The sequence below is a fragment of the Myxine glutinosa genome, chromosome 12, assembly GCF_964187855.1.
Source record: "Myxine glutinosa chromosome 12, kmMyxGlut1.1, whole genome shotgun sequence".
Lineage (NCBI taxonomy): Eukaryota > Metazoa > Chordata > Myxini > Myxiniformes > Myxinidae > Myxine > Myxine glutinosa.
This window is the reverse complement of record NC_136272.1, coordinates 70,351,681-70,373,575: the sequence shown is the minus strand read 5'-3', so window position 1 is coordinate 70,373,575 and position 21,895 is coordinate 70,351,681. Positions and strand designations below refer to the sequence as shown.

The following is a 21,895-nucleotide window of genomic DNA, read 5'->3' as shown; positions in this document are numbered from 1 at the left end:
GGGATAAGGAAGAATTGATTAGTTTTTGGTGAAGCTCAGGATATTATTCCGGATCCAGGAATTTTTTGAAGGATTTTTTTGCCATTGGAAGTTAGGGCTCAGCAGCGGCCACACACGGTGGGAGTATGCCCTCTACTGAGTGGCGTTCTAGTTTAAAATGTTTTTATTACTTGTTTCTTTACTTTTATATGTATGTATATATATATATATATATATATATATATATATATATATATATATATATATATATATATATATATATATATATTTATATATATATATTGTTGCGGATCTCGACGCCGGCCTTCTCCCCTTACCAAGGGGGGATTAGTTCCCTTGTCTTTGGCCTGGCAGGACCCGGGACCTATGACGTCCTTCCCGGACAGTGCGAAATAGGGTAATATGACTAGAATCGCTATTACCTAATTACTCGCGCTGCCCTGAAACGAGGAAATAAGCCCCGCACGAACCACGCTTGTTGAGATGCTGAGCGGTGAGTACACGCAATCCGTGCCGTTTATATGGTGAACCCGGTTCTAGCGGTCTTATTCGTGCCACGCTCAGTCAATGGCGAAATCACAGAGGCGATCGAATTGGAAAAAGGAAGAACAAGGTTTATTTACACTATAAAATGGTTCAAGAAAAAGGGGACACAGTGCAGCCTGACAGTCTTACTTAATACCCAGGACAAACGGGCCCGTTTCACACACACACACACACACACTCACACGGGGCTTGCAGCTGCAGGGTGATGGTCCGCGTCCAAGGATGGCTCTCGTCCAGCTCCCTCCGGTCTCCGGCTCGTCCCATGCAGATGGTAAGTAGAGAAGGCAGGAGCTATCCGCGTGTCGTTTGTACGCACAAGGTTATTACGGGGCGAACGGTAGGGTGTGAGCTCTGGCAGTTAATCACTGGCAGGCTATTACCGCGTTTACTCGCTTGGCTGAAATAGGCGCTATTCGCCACCGGCACGTCTGGCTGCAGCCGTGTACTCAACGCCTCTTCTTCCTCTCCTCAGGCGCGTACGTTATACGATGGCGAGTTACAGCTCAATGCCTCAAAACGAGTGATGCGAGTCAAGTTCTCCTTCAAAGTCCGGCTCGTAAATTCTCCCAAGTGCTCCCAAGTGCTCACAATGCGCTCGCCCCCTCAAGTCCTTTCGCCACTGCCGTGTGCACCCGAGTCCTGTTCAAGGGCTTTGTGTAGCGACTTATATAGGCACGCCCCACAAACCTTCTAGAACTCACCAGACGTGCCTCTCCATGCCCTCTCATGCCATGCCGTTCAAGCCCTGGTTGGGTGGTGGCTCTTACCGTCATCGTTTCTGACGCTCCGCCTTGACGCCTCTCCCACCCCGACCCCGCGCTCCTCCTTCTCAGGCCTACCTCGTGTTACTCGACTAGTGAGTGAGCAAAGGGCAGCAAATGCTGTGGGCAGCCAAAGTGTAACAACTGAGCGGGTCAGCCAAATGGAGCGCGGGATCAATTATGCCCATAGAGGTGGAATTGGAGGGTGGACGCAAAAATGAGCCGGACCTAAACTCATGTCTTTACACAACGCAGGTATCAATAGGGGAAATGGCCTATACTTACACATACTATGACATAACTAATACTACAAGTGGCCTACGTGTTGCTCATGGACTAACTATGGGGGGCAAACCTTTAACCTTTAATTATCAATATGTGCAATCTCAAAACCGTAGCACTGCCCCCCTCCCTTGCCAGACTCGTTCCCGAGTCGAACACACACAGGTGAGAACGACCGGTTTTGAGAAAGGTTTGGGACTAGTTTTTAAAAATTACGTGTGACACTTAGATGTAGTTTCCCTCTACATTTAATCTAACACCCTGTATGTGACAGTTTTACAACACTAGATATGTCCCACCTACTGCGTTGTGTAACAACAAACAGACTCACACCCACAGCTAACCGAATTGCGGAATTGATTCTCAAACTAAACATAAAGCTGGTGGGGAGCATGTTATTTACAACAATAAACTAATTATTTACATCTCTATAACCCAGGACCTGTTCTTTTGTGGAAAGAAAATTTGGAGGGGAGAAAACACAGCCATACACCAATACACCAAAAGTTCACAAAAATGCACAGTTAACCATTTCAAATGTCATATTAAATGTCACATTTGCTGCTTGGCTGCTGCTGGGCTGCATCTTCTTACTTCCTGCTTCGTCTTCGGTGTGCCATAATAAAAACTTTAAGGTCTTCTTTCCTGACACACCAGAACAAAATGTACAAACCGTGTTCGTTTTTATCTGCCAGCAGGGCCAATCTTAGGTGGTCCGACTGCGTGACATTGACGCCACTTAAAGCCAGTGGTCCGCAGGTGCAAGGTCACGTTTGCAGCAAATGACCGCTCAGCAAAGATGCCAGGCCACAGAACATGTGGTCCATAAGGTGTATTGGTGCAGCAAAAGGTAGCAGGGGCGCCGCACACGTGTAGCCAGGCACCGCTGCACAGTTCAGGGTTCCTGCACACTCCCCTCCAAAATGGGTCCATGGGTGGGGAGGAACACAAAGCACAGTTTAGCAAAGGAAAGGCGCAAGGGTACACATCAATACAAGGCACAAGGGTACACATTTTGACCGTTTGCCCTTCACGTGACTCGTGGTGGTCCCTCTCGGCTCTCCCCCCGTTGGTATTTTTGTGCACATAAGATTGTTCACGGTTCTGTTTAAATATTATTTAAATATGTATAACCTTTCCCCTTCAGTGTTTTACTCAGTGGTATTTTACAACACGCTGTTTTTCTTCCTATTTAAAAGGCTTTTCTCAATTTCCTCTCCAACTCATTCCACCTCAAAAAAAAGAAATTCAATATCTTATACGTCTCCCTCACTACATTGTCTAAATTCACATTCATTCCATCCCTCCTCCATCATTCTGAACCGGATTGCTAACTTGAAAATCACAACAAACCCAATTTGTTTTCAATGTTCGTCTTTCATTAATCATCCACTTTCTAAACCCCCCTCTTGCCCCTCCCATCCAAATCCCTCCCCTTGCACCTACACTCCTAAACTCCCCCCTTGCCCCGCCACTCTTAAACTCCCCCCCTACCCCTCCACTCCTGAACTCCCCCCTTGCCCTTCCACTCCTGAACTCCCCCCTTGCCCTTCCCCTCCTAAACTCCCCCCTCACTCCTCCCCTTCAAAACTCCCCCCCAACCCCTCCCATTCAAATCTCCCCCATACCATTCCTCTCCAATTCTCCCTCCACTCCCCTCCTCCTCAAAGCTGCCTCCTCCCCACTTCGTCTCCCTTCTATCTCATACCTCCACCCCCCCAACCTTCTTCTTTCCTCTGCCCCCCCTCAAACAACCCCTCACTGTGCCTCATCCCTTCACCTTCAAACCTTTCATCCTCCTCATCCTTCCCTTTCTTGGAACTCTTCTGCAATCGCTGACACACTAACAACTGCTCTCCCTACCTCCCCCTCTCATCCTTCATCTTACCCTACTCCTCCCCTCCCCTGTCCTGTACCCGATGCTCCCCCTCTCTCTTCATTAACGGTATGGAACTCAAACATCCGGGGCCTTCGCTCAAACCTGACTGATCTCTCCATACAGGTTGCTTCTGACAATCCAGACTTGATCTGCTTAACAGAGACTTTCCTCCTTCAAGATGTCTCTGATTCCTTAATATCTCTTCCTGGTTACTCCCTCCTCCGGTATGATAGACCTGAGCCTCGGCCTGGTGGTGGGGTGGCTATCTTTATCAAAAACTCTCTTCCTCACTCTCCTTGCACTGCCCTCTCTCCTCCTCACCCCCAGGAGTACCTCTGGCTACGGCGTCCTCTCCGCTCCCACCTTTTGTTCATATGTGTTCTGTACCGTCCCCCAAACAGTGATGACTCCATCTACATTTCACTGTCTGACAACATGGACCAACTTCTATCCACTCATCCAAACTCTCTCTTCCTCATATGTGGTGACTTCAATTGTCATCATGCCACCTGGTTGGGTGTGGGTTCCTCTCTCACCAGTCATGGCACCTCAGCAAAGGACTTCTGTGACTCACTGGTATTGACACAATCTGCCAATTTCCCGACCCGGATCTCAGCCAATGGAGTATCTTCTCTTCTAGACTTGGTTATGACCAACTTCCCTGCTAATGTCTGCTGCTCTTCTTCTGCTCCAATCGGTTCTTCTGATCATGTGCTTGTCAAAGTGGACATCTCTCTGGCCATTCTCAGAGAGCCTCCTCAGCGTCGACGAGTCTGGCATTTCACTCAGGCCGACTGGGACGGTCTTCAAGCAGCCATCAATCGTCTGGATTGGTCTCCCATCTCCACTGCCTCTGACATCAATTCTTCCTGGGAATTCTTCCAAAGCAAACTGATCTCTCTCATGCACAGATTTATCCCATCTCGCCTTCAGTTGTCTTACCCTTCCTCCCGTCCATGGTACACTGAATCTTGTGGTGAGGCAGTTGCCCTGAAACAACTTGCCTTTGCCTCTTGGAAGGCTAATCCAACTGAAGGAAATCTCAGTTCCTTCCACCAAGCTCGGAACAAGTGTGTGTCTACCCTCAGGAGTGCCAGGAAGCACTATCTCTCCTCACTCAAGAATGAACTCTCAAACCTGTCTCCTTCCTCCAAATCCTGGTGGCGTCTGGTCAAATCCGTTTCTGGTGTTTGTTCCCCCTCCATCCCCTCCCTTACCTCAAATGGCCACACAGTTGACATCGCACGTGACAAAGCCGAATGCCTCAACTCTGTGTTTGCCTCAAAATCCTTAGTCCCAAACCCATCTCTCTCTGTTCCCACCTTTCCCAGTCGAACCAAACTGCTCCTGGACTCTGTGACCTTCTCTCCTGACAAGGTGGAGGAGTTTTTGTCAAACCTCGACTCTGATTCTGCAACTGGACCAGATGGCATCAGCCCACGGGTCCTAAAATCCTGCTCTGCCGCTCTATCTCACCCTCTCTCTGTTCTTTTCACCCTAACTTTTGCTCAAGGTCATCTGCCAGCATCCTGGAAATCAGCAAACATTACCGCTTTACACAAAAAAGGTGCAAAAACAGATCCTTGCAACTACAGACCAATCAGCCTGCTCCCAATTATCAGCAAAGTCATGGAATCCATCATTGCTTCGGATATGAAATCTTTCCTCTTCTCCAATGGCTTGATCTCTGATCATCAATTTGGTTTCAGACCAGGTCACTCTACTCTGGACATGCTGCTTCTGCTGTCTCAACAATGGATGGAGGTCCTCAATGCCAAACAGGAAATCAGAGCTGTCTCCCTTGACATATCACGTGCCTTCGATACGGTCTGGCACCCAGCTCTGCTCACCAAACTCTCCTCCTATGGTATCCATGGAAATCTCCATGCATGGCTTGCGGACTTCCTCTCTGGTCGTAGTCAACGTGTGGCCCTGAATGGATTTCTCTCATCTCCCCTTCCCGTTCAGGCTGGAGTTCCCCAAGGCAGTGTGCTGGGCCCTGTGCTTTTTCTGGTCTTTATCAATGATCTCTCCGACTCTCTGGTAAATCCTCTGTATCTCTTTGCTGATGACTCCACTCTCTGCCGCTCCATTTCTCTTCCCTCAGATCGGCAGTCTGCAGCCTCCTCACTCTCTGAAGACCTGGACAAAATCACAGACTGGTCAAACATGTGGAACATGTCTTTCAATCCTGACAAATCTCACACTCTTACTATGTCTCTCCGAAAAGATCGACTGGACAACCCTCCCATCTACTTTCTCAACAATCCTCTCCAAGAAGTTCTGTCGCTCAAGCTTTTGGGTCTCACCATCTGCCATGATCTTTCTTGGGAAAACCACATTTCCAAGCTGGCCTCCAAAGCCAGTCGCCGACTGGGCATCCTCTGTCGTGCGAAGTCCTTCCTAGGCACACCTGAGCTCCTCACCACATACAAGGCTTTCATCCGCAGCTCAATGGAATACTGTTCTCCCCTATGGGCTGGTGCTCCTGCCTCACACCTGGCTCGGCTTCACGCTGTTGAATCCAAAGCTTTCAGAATCATTGGAATCTCCCGCGATGAAGCTATCTCTGAGGGCCTTTCACTCACTCACCGCAGGCAGGTAGGTGGTCTTTCTGTCTTCTACCGACTCCTCTCCGGCCTTGCTCCCCCAGCTCTCTCTGTTCTCTGTCCCCCAAATATTCCTACAGGTCGCACAAGATCTGCCAGCCACCCTCTGATGGTTAAACTGCCGAAATCTCGGCTCTCTGCTCACCTTCACTCTTTCATTCCTCTTTTCTCCCGCCTCTGGAACAAACTCCCTCACTCACTTCAATCACACTCCTCCCTCCAGGTCTTCAAAACAGCTGTTCACCACCATCTCTTATCTTCCCCCATCCAAAACCTTGATCTTTTCTACCCCCACTAATTCACCCCAGATCCACCTTGTTTGAAATTCCAACTTCTTTCCTGGAAGTCTTGGCAGTGTCCATATGTTTTATACCTCTCCCACCCCCCCCCCCCCCCTTCCCATGCCTTCCCCCCAAAGCCCTCTCCCTCCCACAGTTCTCTCCATGTCTCCATGTCTCTCGGTCCCTGCTCTCAAATGTTGTGTTTGTGTCCTTCCCCCTCTCTCCCCATCTTGTCTACCGCTCCCGATGTTATTTGTTTTGTGTGTCTGTTTGTCTTTTCTGTGTGATTAATGTTCGCTCTTTCTCGAGCCTCGATCTTGTATACAAAAAAAAAAAAAAAAAAGGCAATGCAACATGAGGGGCGCGGGAGAGCCAGCGGAGCAAGCTCGTCCCTAACCGTTCGTAACCCCCCATGTAAGCCTACACTACCCTTGCCCCTCCCCGTATTTACACTTTACAAATTCGTCTCTACGTCCTGTCTCCCATATCCCCCTCGAAACCAAATTCATCTTCCAATCCCTCCCAAGAAGGAAGCGATGGAATAAACACAATGTCTAATCACGTCGAGATGCGTCTCACCCACTCCAATCGTTCACAAAACCTGGTGTGGAGTTCCGTCTCCCCTGGTGAGTGGATGTGGATGGTGCGAAGAGATTTCTCATCCTAACTATACTCTGATAACATTAACTCATTTAAACTACCCGGGGTCATGCCCTACCAATTGGCATCTTTAAACTATGTGGTTCTAAAAACCAATTCCCATTGACCCACCCTGTGGTGCCTTCCAAATTTGGGTCTCACTCCCCAATTTTTCTTACTGTGCCTTTGCACAATTTCGGGGCTGGGTCGTGTGGCTCCACTAGCAGGTCAACCTACCTGCGCACCTCCGTCACTGAAGTCGCCACCCGAGCTTACCTTGCTCCTTGCGAATACCCTAAATCGGGGAAGGCCCCTCCTGGCTCTCTCACCCCTCTGATGCCCTCTCTGGCATTGGGCTACCCGGGTCCTTTCCTAGGATCCTCGGGCCCCACTGAACACTACTCTGACTGGCTCCCAGAGCCTATCTGCAGCCTCACCTGGCCGACAGACTACCAGTGGCGGAGTGCCCCAATAACCATACGCACCAACAAAGCCCACACGCCCAGCCATTCCACAGACTTATGCACCCATCCAAGCACTTCATTGTCACTACCTGCACCACAGGTGTCAATATCCAAACAATTTACCTAAGCCCTCTACCTAACTTTAAACTACCCTCCCCGGGTATTCATGAAGGGGTCCATCTTCCCCCATCCACTCCTTCGCACCATGCATTCCACTCCATTTACTCCCACCAAGCAATCCGCACCACTCATTCCACACCATTTATTCCACACACCTGTTCTCCACTTGCACCCCATGCAAGTCAATTCACTCAACACAATTCCATTTGGCCTCAATACACCACTTATACACTACTACATACACACAACATCATCTAACTAACTACTTCCCTCTAATACTCGTGCTTTCCCATCTTCCCTTACACTAAGCACTCCCTCGTCATTATCATCCTTCTAATCTCTCTACGTCCCCCTACCTGTACAAAAGTCACTACTTCAATCTCATGTCTCCTATTGTCATCTCTTAAGCCCTAACAATATCCTAGCCCACCCTTGGCTAGTTTACACTGCCACCCCATAATCTATAGCTCATGTGCCCCACAAAATGGTAAAGCTACCATTCGCCAACACTATGGCTAACTGTCCACTCCACTCGAGCCTCTCGGTGCGGAAATACATCGTCGTCACATCTCGGCTTGGCAAAGCCGAGCAATGCATGCGGGTGGTTGGTCTCCTGTTGGTTGGGTCCATCCGGCATTTTCGATTCAGGGGAGGAGGTTTTGTCGGGCCAAGGTTCCAGGCGTCATCCCTGCGCGAGGCCTTTCGGTCCCTGGCACGATGGCCTAACCTCCAACGGTCGGAGCACCGCGCCCGCCAGGGGGCGAAGTTCCAACCTCTCCTACCCCCCCCCCCCCCCTCGAACCGTGCTGATCACCTTTCTCGCCAAGGCGCGGCACCGACCATACAGGGCGGGGCACGGCACGAATCGTGCACGGCGCTACTTGCGAGACCGCCACGGCAACGATCCCCACCGGTCCCCGCAGCACACAAAGCGTACCATGCACTGAGAGCTGGCGTCGGCTATCCGTCGCCCTAAACGCTGCCCCGGACTGCGTCAATGCCCGGGCCGCGTTCTCAACACACGCGACCCGTTCCTTACTCGCACATCGAGGAGCTCCAGCGCGTCCCATACACACCTGCATTCGGTTGTCGCATGCTCTCGTGCATTCTCTTTCCTTGCACACTCAGGTGCACACCACTCAGGTGCACTCACGCCACTCACACACTCAATTATTACACATCCTCGCACACACCCTGGCACACTCATACTACTCGCACATGCCGTTACACACTCAGCCATCGCACACCATCACGCACACTCTTTTGTTACATCCTCAGTAACAACCATGGGTGTGCACTCTTCTGGTACACACCAAATCAGCGCACACTTACCCACGGGTGTGCGTGCACTCTCTTGTTGCACACCAAATCACGTGCTCTGGTGTGCACTCCCGCACACTCTCTACCACACGCTCTGGTGTGCATTCTCGCACACTATCTTCGGCCATTGCACACTCTGTGTCGCACTCTTCACACATACACTCCGTTGGGCATTCGCTCTCACTCTCGGTAACACACTCTCCCGTCACACACTCGCGCTTCGGTGCCGTTCGCACACGCACGCCATTCACCTTCACACATTGCACCACGGACCCTCCACGAGTGCCCGGGTTATGTCGCGATCCCAAGCGCGCAAAAAATCTTTTCGCGCCAAACATTTTCGCGCCATACACGCTCCTGCTCACCTTCGGGACCCTTTTCCGCAGCAGCACCTGCAAACTTTCATTTTCATTAGGAAGCACGACATCACAATGTGAACACAGAATTTGCATGCATTCCATTTCTTTCTCCCACGATACATTTACTTTTTCTAACTCTGCTGTCTCTTCAGCCCCAATTTCCATTATAATTTCTTCATTGTCCTCGACGACCGCCGGCGCCAATAAAATTTTGTCTTCCAATTCGACCTTCCCCGGTGCTCCCGACATTTCTTTATTCAATTCGGCGGCCGTCGGCTCTTCTACACCCCGAGTCGCGATTTCTATCCCCTCGGTCAACTTGGCTGTGCTCTGCTCTACCCGGCTCTCCACGCGTTCCTCACATCGCGCTACCCTGTCGCGTCCCTTTGCGACCTCTTCGCTCAACCTGCGTCTTATGTTCTTCCCTGCCTCTTTTATTTCCTTTTTCGACGCCACCCTCATATTTCCCAATTCGTTCTTTTGGGTGTCCATTTTGCTTTCCAGCCCGTTTTTTACCTCTTCCAATTCCCGGGTGGATTTGTCCCCCATTCCTTTCAATTGGTCACCCATTTCCTTTAATTGACCACTCATTTTGCTTTCCGATTCGTTTTTTACTTCTTTCAATTCCCGGGTGGATTTGTTACTTTGGGCGTCCATTTTGTTTTCCAATTTATTTAACCCGTCTTTCATTTCTTTCATTTTTGCCTTTGATTTGTCCCCCTCTACTTTCAATTGGGTACTTTGCGCATCCATCTTTTCCTCTTGGATGTCCATCCTCCCATTTATTTTATTTACGCTACTATTTATTCCCCGAATTTCGTCCTTTTGGGCACTAATGGTTTGTTTCAATTCGCTCCTCATTTCTTTCATTTCTGCCCTTGATTTGTCCATTTTTGCATCCAGTTGGGTCAGGAATAGTCTAAAGTCAAACCCGATTTGCACAGCGGCCCCGGTTGCCACCGCGGGCTCAGCTCTCGCCGCCACGTGCGAGGCGCCGCCATTTTCTTCCCTTATTACCGCCCCTCATCAATTGCTCCCTCCATTTCTTCCCGGGGGTCCTGGGTCATCGATTCTAACTCCTCATATATCTCCTCCTCTACCCCCACCGGCATCCGACCGCTTTGGCTAGCCATGGCACGAATTAAATTTGGATGTAACTAACTAAATTTTGGTCGCTCGTAATTTTCGAGTGCGTTAAGCGCACTTCGGGTCCCAATCCAAACTCCTGACACCAAATGTTACAGATCTCAATGCCGGCCTTCTCCCCTTACCAAGGGGGGGGGGGGGGATTAGTCCCCTTGTCTTTGACTGGCCTGACGGAACCCGGGACCTATGACGTCCCTCCCGGACAGCACGAAATAGGGTATTAGGACTAAAGTTCGCTATTACTTAATTACTCGCGCTGCCCGGAAACGAGGAAATAAGCCCCGCACGAACCACGTGTGTTGAGACGCCGAGCGGTGCGTACACGCCATCCATGCCGTTTATATGGTGAACCCGGTTCTAGCGATCTTACTCATGCCACGCTTAGTCAATGGATAAATCACAAAAGCGGTCGAATTGGAAAAAGGAAGAACAGATTTATTTACACTATACAATGGTTCAGGAAAAAGGGGACACAGTGCAGCCTTAGACAGTCTTACTTAATACCCAGGACAAACGGGCCCGTTTCACACACACACACTCACACGGGGCTTGCAGCTGCAGGGTGATGGTCTGTGTCCAAGGATGGCTCTCGTGCAGCTCCCTCCAGTCTCCGGATCATCCCGTGCAGATGGTAAGTAGAGAAGGCAGGAGCTCTCCGCGTGTCGTTTGTACGCACAAGGTTATTACGGGGCGAACGGTAGGGTGTGGGCTCTGGCGGTTAATCACTGGCAGGCTATTACCGCGTTTACTCGCATGGCTGAAATAGGCGCTATTCGCCACCGGCGCGTCTGGCTGCAGCCGTGTACTCAACGCCTCTTCTTCCTCTCCTCTGGCGCGTACGTTATACGATGGCGAGTTACAGTTCAATGTCTCAAAACGAGTGATGCGAGTCAAGTTCTCCTTCAAAGTCCGGCTCGTAAATTCTCCCAAGTGCTCACAATGCACTCGCCCCCTCAAGTCCTTTCGCCACTGCCGTGTGCACCCGAGTCCTGTTCAAGGGCTTTGTGTAGCGACTTATATAGGCACGCCCCGCGAACCTTCTCGAACTCACCAGACGCGCCTCTCCATGCCCTCTCATGCCATGCTGTTCGAACCCTGGTTGGCTGGTGGCTCTTACCGTCATCGCCTCTGATGCTCCGCCTTGACGCCGCCCCCACCCCAACCCCGCGCTCCTCCTTCTCAGGCCTACCTCGTGTTACTCGACTAGTGAGCGAGCAAAGGGCAGCAAATGCTGTGGGCAGCCAAAGCGTAACAACTGAGCAGGTCAGCCAAATGGGGCGCGGGATCAATTATGCCCATAGCGGTGGAATTGGAGGGTGGACGCAAAAATGAGCAGGACCTAAACTCATGTCTTTACACAACGCAGGTATCAATAGGGGAAATGGCCTATACTTACACATATTATGACATAACTAATACTACAAGTGGCCTACGTGTTTCTCGTGGACTAACTATGGGGGGCAAACCTTTAACCTTTAATGATCATTATGTGCAATCTCAAAACCGTAGCAATATATGTGTGTGTGTGTGTGTGTGTGTGTGTGTGTGTGTGTGTGTGTGTGTGTGTGTGTGTGTGTGTGTGTGTGTGTGTGTGTGTGTGTGTGTGTGTGTGTGTGTGTGTGTGTGTGTGTGTGTGTGTGTGTGTGTGTGTGTGTGTGTGTGTGTGTGTGTGTGTGTGTGTATGGCTACAATACTGGGTACACAAAATGTTACATCTGAGTGGAAAAATTAAGTTTCAGGAAACAGTAAGTATGCTGTTTTATGTTGTTCTGTATATATTGGAGTATCCAAGTTTGAAACATCAGACCTCTGCTACATGCTTCCTTTTCACCAAAATGAAAACGAGAGTGCACTTCGCATCCTGGATTCGTGCATAAATCAGCACCGGAGGACACGGAGACGAAAAAGTTCTGACCTCATCCGTAAACGAGTGGTCTTCTGTCAGCAAGTGACTGCTTTGCTATCACAACAAACGGGACACGCGTTACACATAATCAAGTTTTGACCGATTCGGGTTTCTTTTCAATTTTGCTGGGATGTGATTTGTGCATAACGGGGCGGACACGAAAAAAATATGACAAGATTATCGTGAAAAAAATTAACGTTCTGATTAATCGATTGAATAAGCATCAAGGGCATTCTTCTTAAAGTGTTTCTTAACCTACACACCTAGTTAATTTCACGAGTCCTTCAGAATTTGAAAATGAAACTGCCATCACAATTATTGTGAATTTGGTGGACACCAACGTTATGAACGAATCACTTATTTTGCCATGCATTGCACATTTCAAGGAATTTTAGAAAATGTAAAAAACAACACCAGGAGACATACTAGACATCAAACATTTCATTTAATTACAATTTTAATCAGCAATGCAGATTTTTATTTAAAGACAATTAAATAAAAATTGACATAGTGAAAATGTAACATTTTATTTCAAAAATATGCAAGTTTTGTCTTGATTGCTCAACCATTGCAAATCTAAGTACATGATATAATGTGAAAATCAGGTTTTTGCAGGTTCTCAAGACTATTTTCTACAACATAAAACCATAGGTGTCTTTTCATTCAGTTCATTTTTTTAAATTGAGGGCATTTTATTTCATCTGTGTAAAAGTGTACCCAGTATTGTGGACGTATATATATATATATATATATATATATATATATATATATATATATATATATATATATATATATATATAGATATATATATATATATATATATATATATATATATATATATATATATATATATATATATATATATATATATATATATACATATAATATATATATATATATATACATATATATATATATATATATGTATATATATATATATATATATATATATATATATATATATATATAGATATATATATATATATATATATAGATATAGATATATATATATATATATATATAGATATAGATATATATATATATATATATATATATATAGATATAGATATATATATATATATATATATCGATATATATAGATAGATAGATAGATATATATATATATATATATATATATATATATATATATATATATATATATATATATATATATATATATATATATATATATATATATATATGTGTGTTTAACAACTGATATACAAATGTTGTACAACCTTTATAGACATGCCCACCAGTGGCGAACTGAGGGTGTCTGGTGCCCGGGGGCTAAACATATTTTGATGATGATGTGCCGAAGTAGCGAAGGTTCTTGGTCACACGGTTCGCTTTTACCTTCACACTGTGACTGGAGAGGGTTTGTGATTATGTGTGTAGGAAAGGTACCTTGCTATTATTTTATTTTCATAAATAATGTAACACTGAAAAATAAGGTCTGATAACATGGACCAACTTCTATCTACCCATCCCAACTCTCTCTTCCTCATTTGTGGTAATTTCAATTGTCATCATGCCAGCTGGCTGGGTGTGAGTTCCTCTCTCACCAGCCATGGCTCCTTCGCAAAGGACTTCTGCCACTCACTGGGACTGACACAATCTATCAATTTCCCAACCGGGATCTCAGTCAACGGAGCATCTTCTCTTCTAGACTTGGTTATGACAAACTTCCCTGCAAATGTATGCTGCTCTTCTTCTGCTCCAATCGGCTCATCTGATCATGTGCTTGTTAAAGTGGACATCTCTCTGACCATTCTCAGAGAGCCTCCTCAGCGTCGACGAGTCTGGCACTTCACTCAGGCTGACTGGCACGGTCTGCAAGCATCCATCAATCATCTGGACTGGTCTCCCATCTCTACTGCCTCTGACATCAATTCATCCTGGGAATTCTTCCAAAGTAAAGTAAACTGCTCTGTCTCTGTCTCTGTCTCTGTCTCTGTCTCTGTCTCTCTCTCTCTCTCTCTCTCTCTCTCTCTCTCTCTCTCTCTCTCTCTCTCTCTCTCTCTCTCTCTCTCTCTCTCTCACAGATTTATTCCATCTCGTTTTCAGTTGTCATACCCTTCCTCCCATCCATGATACACGGAATCTTGTGGTGAGGCAGTTGCTATGAAGCAACTTGCCTTCACCTAATGGAAGGCTAATCCAGCTGAAGGCAATCTCATTTCCTTACACAAAGCTCGGAACAAGTGTGTTTCCACCCTCAGGCGAGCCAGGAAACAATATCTCTCCGTTCTCAAGACTGAACTCAACCTCTGCCTCCCTCCTCCAAATCCTGGTGACGTCTCGTCAAATCCGTTTCTGGTGTTTGTTCCCCCTCCATCCCCTTCCTCACCTCAAACGGCTACACAGCTGACTCCGCACGTGAAAAAGCTGAATGCCTCAACTCTGTGTTTGCCTCTAAATCTTGTGTCCCAAACCCATCCCTCTCTGTACCCACCGTACCCAGTCGTACCCAGCTGCTCCTGGACTCTGTGTCCTTCTCTCCTGACAAGGTGGAAAAGTTCTGTCAGTCGTCGATTCTGATTTCACCTGGTATTGTTGGGATTATTAAATGTCGTTGTTGGGATTATTAAATGTTGTTGTTTGGGATTATTAAATGTTGTTGGGATTATTAAATGTTGTTGGGATTATTAAATATTGTTGTGGGGATTATTAAATGTTGTGGGGATTATTAAAAGTTGTTGTTGGGATTATTAAATGTTGTTGTGTGGATTATTAAATGTTGTTGGGATTATTAAATATTGTTGTGGGGATTATTAAATGTTGTGGGGATTATTAAAAGTTGTTGTTGGGATTATTAAATGTTCTTGTTGGGATTATTAAATGTTGTTGTAGGGATTATTAAATGTTGTTGGGATTATTAAATGTTGTTGTTGGGATTATGAAATGTTGTTGTTGGGATTATTAAATGTTGTTGTTGGGATTATTAAATGTTGTGGGGATTATTAAATGTTGTTGTGGGGATTATTAAATGTTGTTGTGGGGATTATTAAATGTTGTAGGGATTATTAAATGTTGTAGGGATTATTAAATGTTGTTGTGGGGATTATTAAATGTTGTAGGGATTATTAAATGTTGTAGGGATTATTAAATGTTGTAGGGATTATTAAATGTTGTAGGGATTATTAAATGTTGTAGGGATTATTAAATGCTGTAGGGATTATTAAATGTTGTAGGGATTATTAAATGTTGTAGGGATTATTAAATGTTGTAGGGATTATTAAATGTTGTAGGGATTATTAAATGTTGTAGGGATTATTAAATGTTGTTGTGGGGATTATTAAATGTTGTTGTATGGATTATTAAATGTTGTAGGGATTATTAAGTGTTGTAGGAATTATTAAATGTTGTGGGGATTATTAAATGTTGTTGTGGGGATTATTAAATGTTGTAGGAATTATTAAATGTTGTGGGGATTATTAAATGTTGTTGTGGGGATTATTAAATGTTGTTGTGGGGATTATTAAATGTTGTTGTGGGGATTATTAAATGTTGTAGGAATTATTAAATGTTGTCGGAATTATTAAATGTTGAAGGGATTATTAAGTGTTGTGGGAATTATTAAATGTTGTGGGGATTATTAAATGTTGTTGTGGGGATTATTAAATGTTGTAGGAATTATTAAATGTTGTGGGGATTATTAAATGTTGTGGGGATTATTAAATGTTGTCGGAATTATTAGATGTTGTGGGGATTATTAAATGTTGTTGTGGGGATTATTAAATGTTGTAGGAATTATTAAATGTTGTGGGGATTATTAAATGTTGTTGTGGGGATTATTAAATGTTGTTGTGGGGATTATTAAATGTTGTAGGAATTATTAAATGTTGTGGGGATTATTAAATGTTGTAGGAATTATTAAATGTTGTGGGGATTATTAAATGTTGTTGTGGGGATTATTAAATGTTGTGGGGATTATTAAATGTTGTTGTGGGGATTATTAAATGTTGTTGTGGGGATTATTAAATGTTGTAGGAATTATTCAATGTTGTGGGGATTATTAAATGTTGTAGGAATTATTAAATGTTGTAGGGATTATTAAATGTTGTTGTGGGGATTATTAAATGTTATACGGATTATTAAATGTTGTCGGAATTATTAGATGTTGTGGGGATTATTAAATGTTATACGGATTATTTAATGTTGTCGGAATTATTAGATGTTGTGGGGATTATTAAATGTTGTTGTGGGGATTATTAAATGTTGTAGGAATTATTAAATGTTGTGGGGATTATTAAATGTTGTTGTGGGGATTATTAAATGTTGTAGGAATTATTAAATGTTGTGGGGATTATTAAATGTTGTAGGAATTATTAAATGTTGTGGGGATTATTAAATGTTGTTGTGGGGATTATTAAATGTTGTGGGGATTATTAAATGTTGTTGTGGGGATTATTAAATGTTGTTGTGGGGATTATTAAATGTTGTAGGAATTATTCAATGTTGTGGGGATTATTAAATGTTGTAGGAATTATTAAATGTTGTAGGGATTATTAAGTGTTGTTGTGGGGATTATTAAATGTTGTTGTGGGGATTATTAAATGTTGTAGGGATTATTAATGTATTTTGCAGCAAATGATAATCGGCAGTGAGAGTGAGGCCCAAGGTTAGGCCTACTCAGCTAGCGTTTGTCTTTGCCCCACTATTTGCTCATCACTGTGGATAGTTTTTATCTGTGTAATCAGAACAAAGTGTTTCACTTGCTAAGACTAAAGTACACCTTCACTCGAGTGTACCATTGTTACGTGTAATTGGATATGTGCATAGGAAGACAATCTGCGTCGTTAAACAAATCCTAGAGGCCTTGGGACAGGGCCCGCTGGCGATGGGAGGTCACGTGCGGACAGCAGTCTCAGCACAGATTAGAAAGAAACATTTTCACTTGAAAATACTTTACTCTGACATCGTTGCCGGTGTAATCACGTCCTCACGTCCTCCTTTGTGCTGCCGCCGTCGGATAAGATTGAGATTAACTTCAGCACTTTGCAAATGTATTCCAGTCTGCCCGGATGCCCCATTGTGCCAACACAACTTGCATTTGAAAATGTGAACCTTGAAATATGCGTCGGGTACCCCGTACCTGTGCCGGTACGTTGGAGGAAAGGCGCGAGAGGTGGCCATTTGGCCCATCGTGCCCGAGAGGTGGCCATTTGGCCCATCGTGCCCGAGACGTGGCCATTTGGCCCATCGTGCCCGAGACGTGGCCATTTGGCCCATCGTGCCCGAGAGGTGGCCATTTGGCCCATCGTGCCCGAGACGTGGCCATTTGGCCCATCGTGCCCGAGAGGTGGCCATTTGGCCCATCGTGCCCGAGACGTGGCCATTTGGCCCATCGTGCCCGAGAGGTGGCCATTTGGCCCATCGTGCCCGAGAGGTGGCCATTTGGCCCATCGTGCCCGAGAGGTGGCCATTTGGCCCATCGTGCCCGAGAGGTGGCCATTTGGCCCATCGTACCCGAGACGTGGCCATTTGGCCCATCGTGCCCGAGAGGTGGCCATTTGGCCCATCGTGCCCGAGACGTGGCCATTTGGCCCATCGTGCCCGAGAGGTGGCCATTTGGCCCATCGTGCCCGAGAGGTGGCCATTTGGCCCATCGTGCCCGAGACGTGGCCATTTGGCCCATCGTGCCCGAGAGGTGGCCATTTGGCCCATCGTGCCCGAGAGGTGGCCATTTGGCCCATCGTGCCCGAGACGTGGCCATTTGGCCCATCGTGCCCGAGAGGTGGCCATTTGGCCCATCGTGCCCGAGACGTGGCCATTTGGCCCATCGTGCCCGAGAGGTGGCCATTTGGCCCATCGTGCCCGAGAGGTGGCCATTTGGCCCATCGTGCCCGAGAGGTGGCCATTTGGCCCATCGTGCCCGAGGTGGCCATTTGGCCCATCGTGCCCGAGACGTGGCCATTTGGCCCATCGTGCCCGAGAGGTGGCCATTTGGCCCATCGTGCCCGAGACGTGGCCATTTGGCCCATCGTGCCCGAGAGGTGGCCATTTGGCCCATCGTGCCCGAGAGGTGGCCATTTGGCCCATCGTGCCCGAGAGGTGGCCATTTGGCCCATCGTGCCCGAGACGTGGCCATTTGGCCCATCGTGCCCGAGAGGTGGCCATTTGGCCCATCGTGCCCGAGAGGTGGCCATTTGGCCCATCGTGCCCGAGAGGTGGCCATTTGGCCCATCGTGCCCGAGAGGTGGCCATTTGGCCCATCGTGCCCGAGACGTGGCCATTTGGCCCATCGTGCCCGAGAGGTGGCCATTTGGCCCATCGTGCCCGAGAGGTGGCCATTTGGCCCATCGTGCCCGAGACGTGGCCATTTGGCCCATCGTGCCCGAGAGGTGGCCATTTGGCCCATCGTGCCCGAGACGTGGCCATTTGGCCCATCGTGCCCGAGAGGTGGCCATTTGGCCCATCGTGCCCGAGAGGTGGCCATTTGGCCCATCGTGCCCGAGAGGTGGCCATTTGGCCCATCGTGCCCGAGGTGGCCATTTGGCCCATCGTGCCCGAGACGTGGCCATTTGGCCCATCGTGCCCGAGAGGTGGCCATTTGGCCCATCGTGCCCGAGACGTGGCCATTTGGCCCATCGTGCCCGAGAGGTGGCCATTTGGCCCATCGTGCCCGAGAGGTGGCCATTTGGCCCATCGTGCCCGAGACGTGGCCATTTGGCCCATCGTGCCCGAGAGGTGGCCATTTGGCCCATCGTGCCCGAGAGGTGGCCATTTGGCCCATCGTGCCCGAGAGGTGGCCATTTGGCCCATCGTGCCCGAGAGGTGGCCATTTGGCCCATCGTGCCCGAGACGTGGCCATTTGGCCCATCGTGCCCGAGAGGTGGCCATTTGGCCCATCGTGCCCGAGAGGTGGCCATTTGGCCCATCGTGCCCGAGACGTGGCCATTTGGCCCATCGTGCCCGTGCTTTATCCATGCATTGCAGAGTTCACCTGATCCATCAATGTATCTTCACCTTCCATGTACTAACCCCAATCTTACCATGAAATTGATCTTCTAACCTGTCCAACATGAACATCTCTCGGCTTATCGAGTTAATTTCCAGACAGATCGATTATCTTTTGTTATGTGGCATCTCAGGTTGTTGAAATAGCTGTAACCTGACACGCAAATCACGAATACATCTGCAGACACACACCTGGGGTGTATTCCATTACCAATCGGCTAGCTACATATCACCTGCCAAACCAGGTGTTCATTATCAAGCGTTTCGTTGGAGTTTTAGTGAAGACATTTCAGTTCGAGTGGATAATAAGATTATTCACACTCCAGGTAAGAAAAACAGGAAAAACCACCGAGAGAGAGCGTCCTCCACGTCAGGTCATGCAAAACGAGTGTGCAGGTGTTAGCCGGTCTCTTAAAGGGAAAGGACTGCACCAGGCCCCCTCAACACCTACCCTCCCTCCAGGTAGGGGTGGTGCAGATGTACCGTATCATATCGATGATGGGGCAGGAGCCGCAGGTAGGAATGGGGCAGGTGTACCGTATCGTATCGGTGGTTCCTCGAGGAAAGCCGGTTGAGGTGGTCAATTGTGACCGTTTCGTGTCGACCACGGCGATCTTTCACGAAGGTTTTATTATTTCTGCTTATTACCATGAAAGGTCCATCATGAGGTCTTTGTAATGACGTGCAGACCTCATCATGTTTCACAAATACATGCCTGGCGGTAGTGAGAGAGACAGGCAGGTGCACCTTGTGTTGGCTGTGCTCGGCAGGAGACACCGGTCATAACTTCAGCATATGGCGCTGCGGAGGCGGTGTGTGAAGTCATCTGGCACAGACGATGGTGTAAAGATGGTGTTACCAACTTGCCCGAACGTTGGAGCAGCCGGCTATAGACCAATTCTACTGCCGTGCTGTTGAGAAACTTCCTTGAACGTGGCACACAGTCTGAGGTGTACGATGGAGAGTCCGTCTGCCAAATTGTGACCGTCCAGACATGCTTTGAGTGCAACCTTAACTCGATGGTATTCATGGAATACTTACCCTGCGCAGTCAACTTGTTGCGAGCCAACTCTTCTGTTTTTGATTTTTATTTTTTTTGATCCAATATGGCCGTCAGACCACGTGAGCCATGACATCATCAATTTAAATTCTCTAATATAATTGTTGCATAGATCGCGCTCAATACATTTCAAACTGATCAGGCTAAGCGTTGTCCCTTTTGAATTATGGCGTCATAATTATGGCACCAATGACGTCATCATTAACACCTATTCCCCATATGGAGTTCTTTACTATGAGCCATGTTTCAATTTTTTCTATGCAGTGGTTTTGGAGATATAGAGGTGCAACATTTGCCGTTTTTCCCAAGATGGCGCCTGTACCACATGACCTATGACGTCATGATTATCATTGTAATAATCTACAGGAGTCGCCGCTCCTATGGTGAATTTTTTTTGTCCATCAGACCAACAGTTGCTGAGAAAAAAAAATTCCCAATGATCGCATGTGTTGTACTTGACGAATTATGACGTCATAACGAAGGCACAGATGACATCATCTTTAACATATCTTATTCCCCAAGGGGAGTACTTGACAATGAGCCATGTTTCAATTTTTTTCACAGCGGTTTGGGAGATATAGAGGTGTAACGTTTTTCCAAGATGGCGTCCATACCATGTGACCTACGACATCATAATTATGAATAAATAATTTATACAGGCGTAGGCGCTTCAATGGTAAAATTTCGTATCAATTTTACCAATGGTTGCCGAGAAAATGAATTTTTAAAATGGAGACACGTACGGCACACGGCACATGTACACACATGAATGCTTAACCCCACTTTTCGCTTCACGAGCGCAGGGTAACTACCTGAAGTGAATGGAGCACCCTCTTGTTGTGTTGTTTAGGGTATTCTAAGGGCTCACTTTAAGTAGTTAAGCTGGCGGTGAAAACCTCCGACCTTGCCAGGTTTGCCTGCGGGTGGTAAGCTATGGTCCTGTGTCGGTCTTTTCCAAGAAGATGATTAAAGGAACTCCAGAGGCTGGAGTCAAATTGACGTCACTGATCCGAGACGATGATAGACGAAACACCAGAATGGGGCACCCAGCCAGAGAGGAATGCATGGGTACAGTCTTCCATCATCATGGTAACCATGGGTATCGCCTCACGCCTTCACGTAAACCGATCCACGCATGTGAACAGGTATCAAAATACTCGTGCAGGTGGCAGTGGGGTACAATGTCGACATGGACGTAGTCAAAATAATCTGATCGCTTATGGAAGGGTTGTAAAGGAGTGTATTTTGGAGGTTTGACAAGGAAGACAGGAATGTGTCCACGTATGGTGGAAAGCTGTGGGCACAATCAATGAATGGCCCCTTTGGAGACGTCACAAAGGAAGGGGTGTTTGCTACCTGGCAAAGGGACATCCTGTAGTTTCATGGTGTTGTTTACGGTCCGCAATGCCTGGACCGTGTCATCGTTTGGTTGTGCCAGTGCCATCTGCCACATGTCAATGGTCTCTTCAACTCCAATGATACCAACGGGATAGTGCGTCCACCACCACATTGTCATGTCCTCTAATATGTCAGATATCCGACCTGATCTCTGTGATGAAG

General features: G+C 47.0%; 1 protein-coding gene across 1 annotated transcript in view; it reads left to right on the top strand.

The window, feature by feature from the left end:
* LOC144888136 (leucine-rich repeat neuronal protein 1-like) overlaps positions 1–21,895 on the top strand; it is a 65,485-nt gene that overhangs the window by 22,110 nt on the left and 21,480 nt on the right. The window lies entirely within an intron of this gene.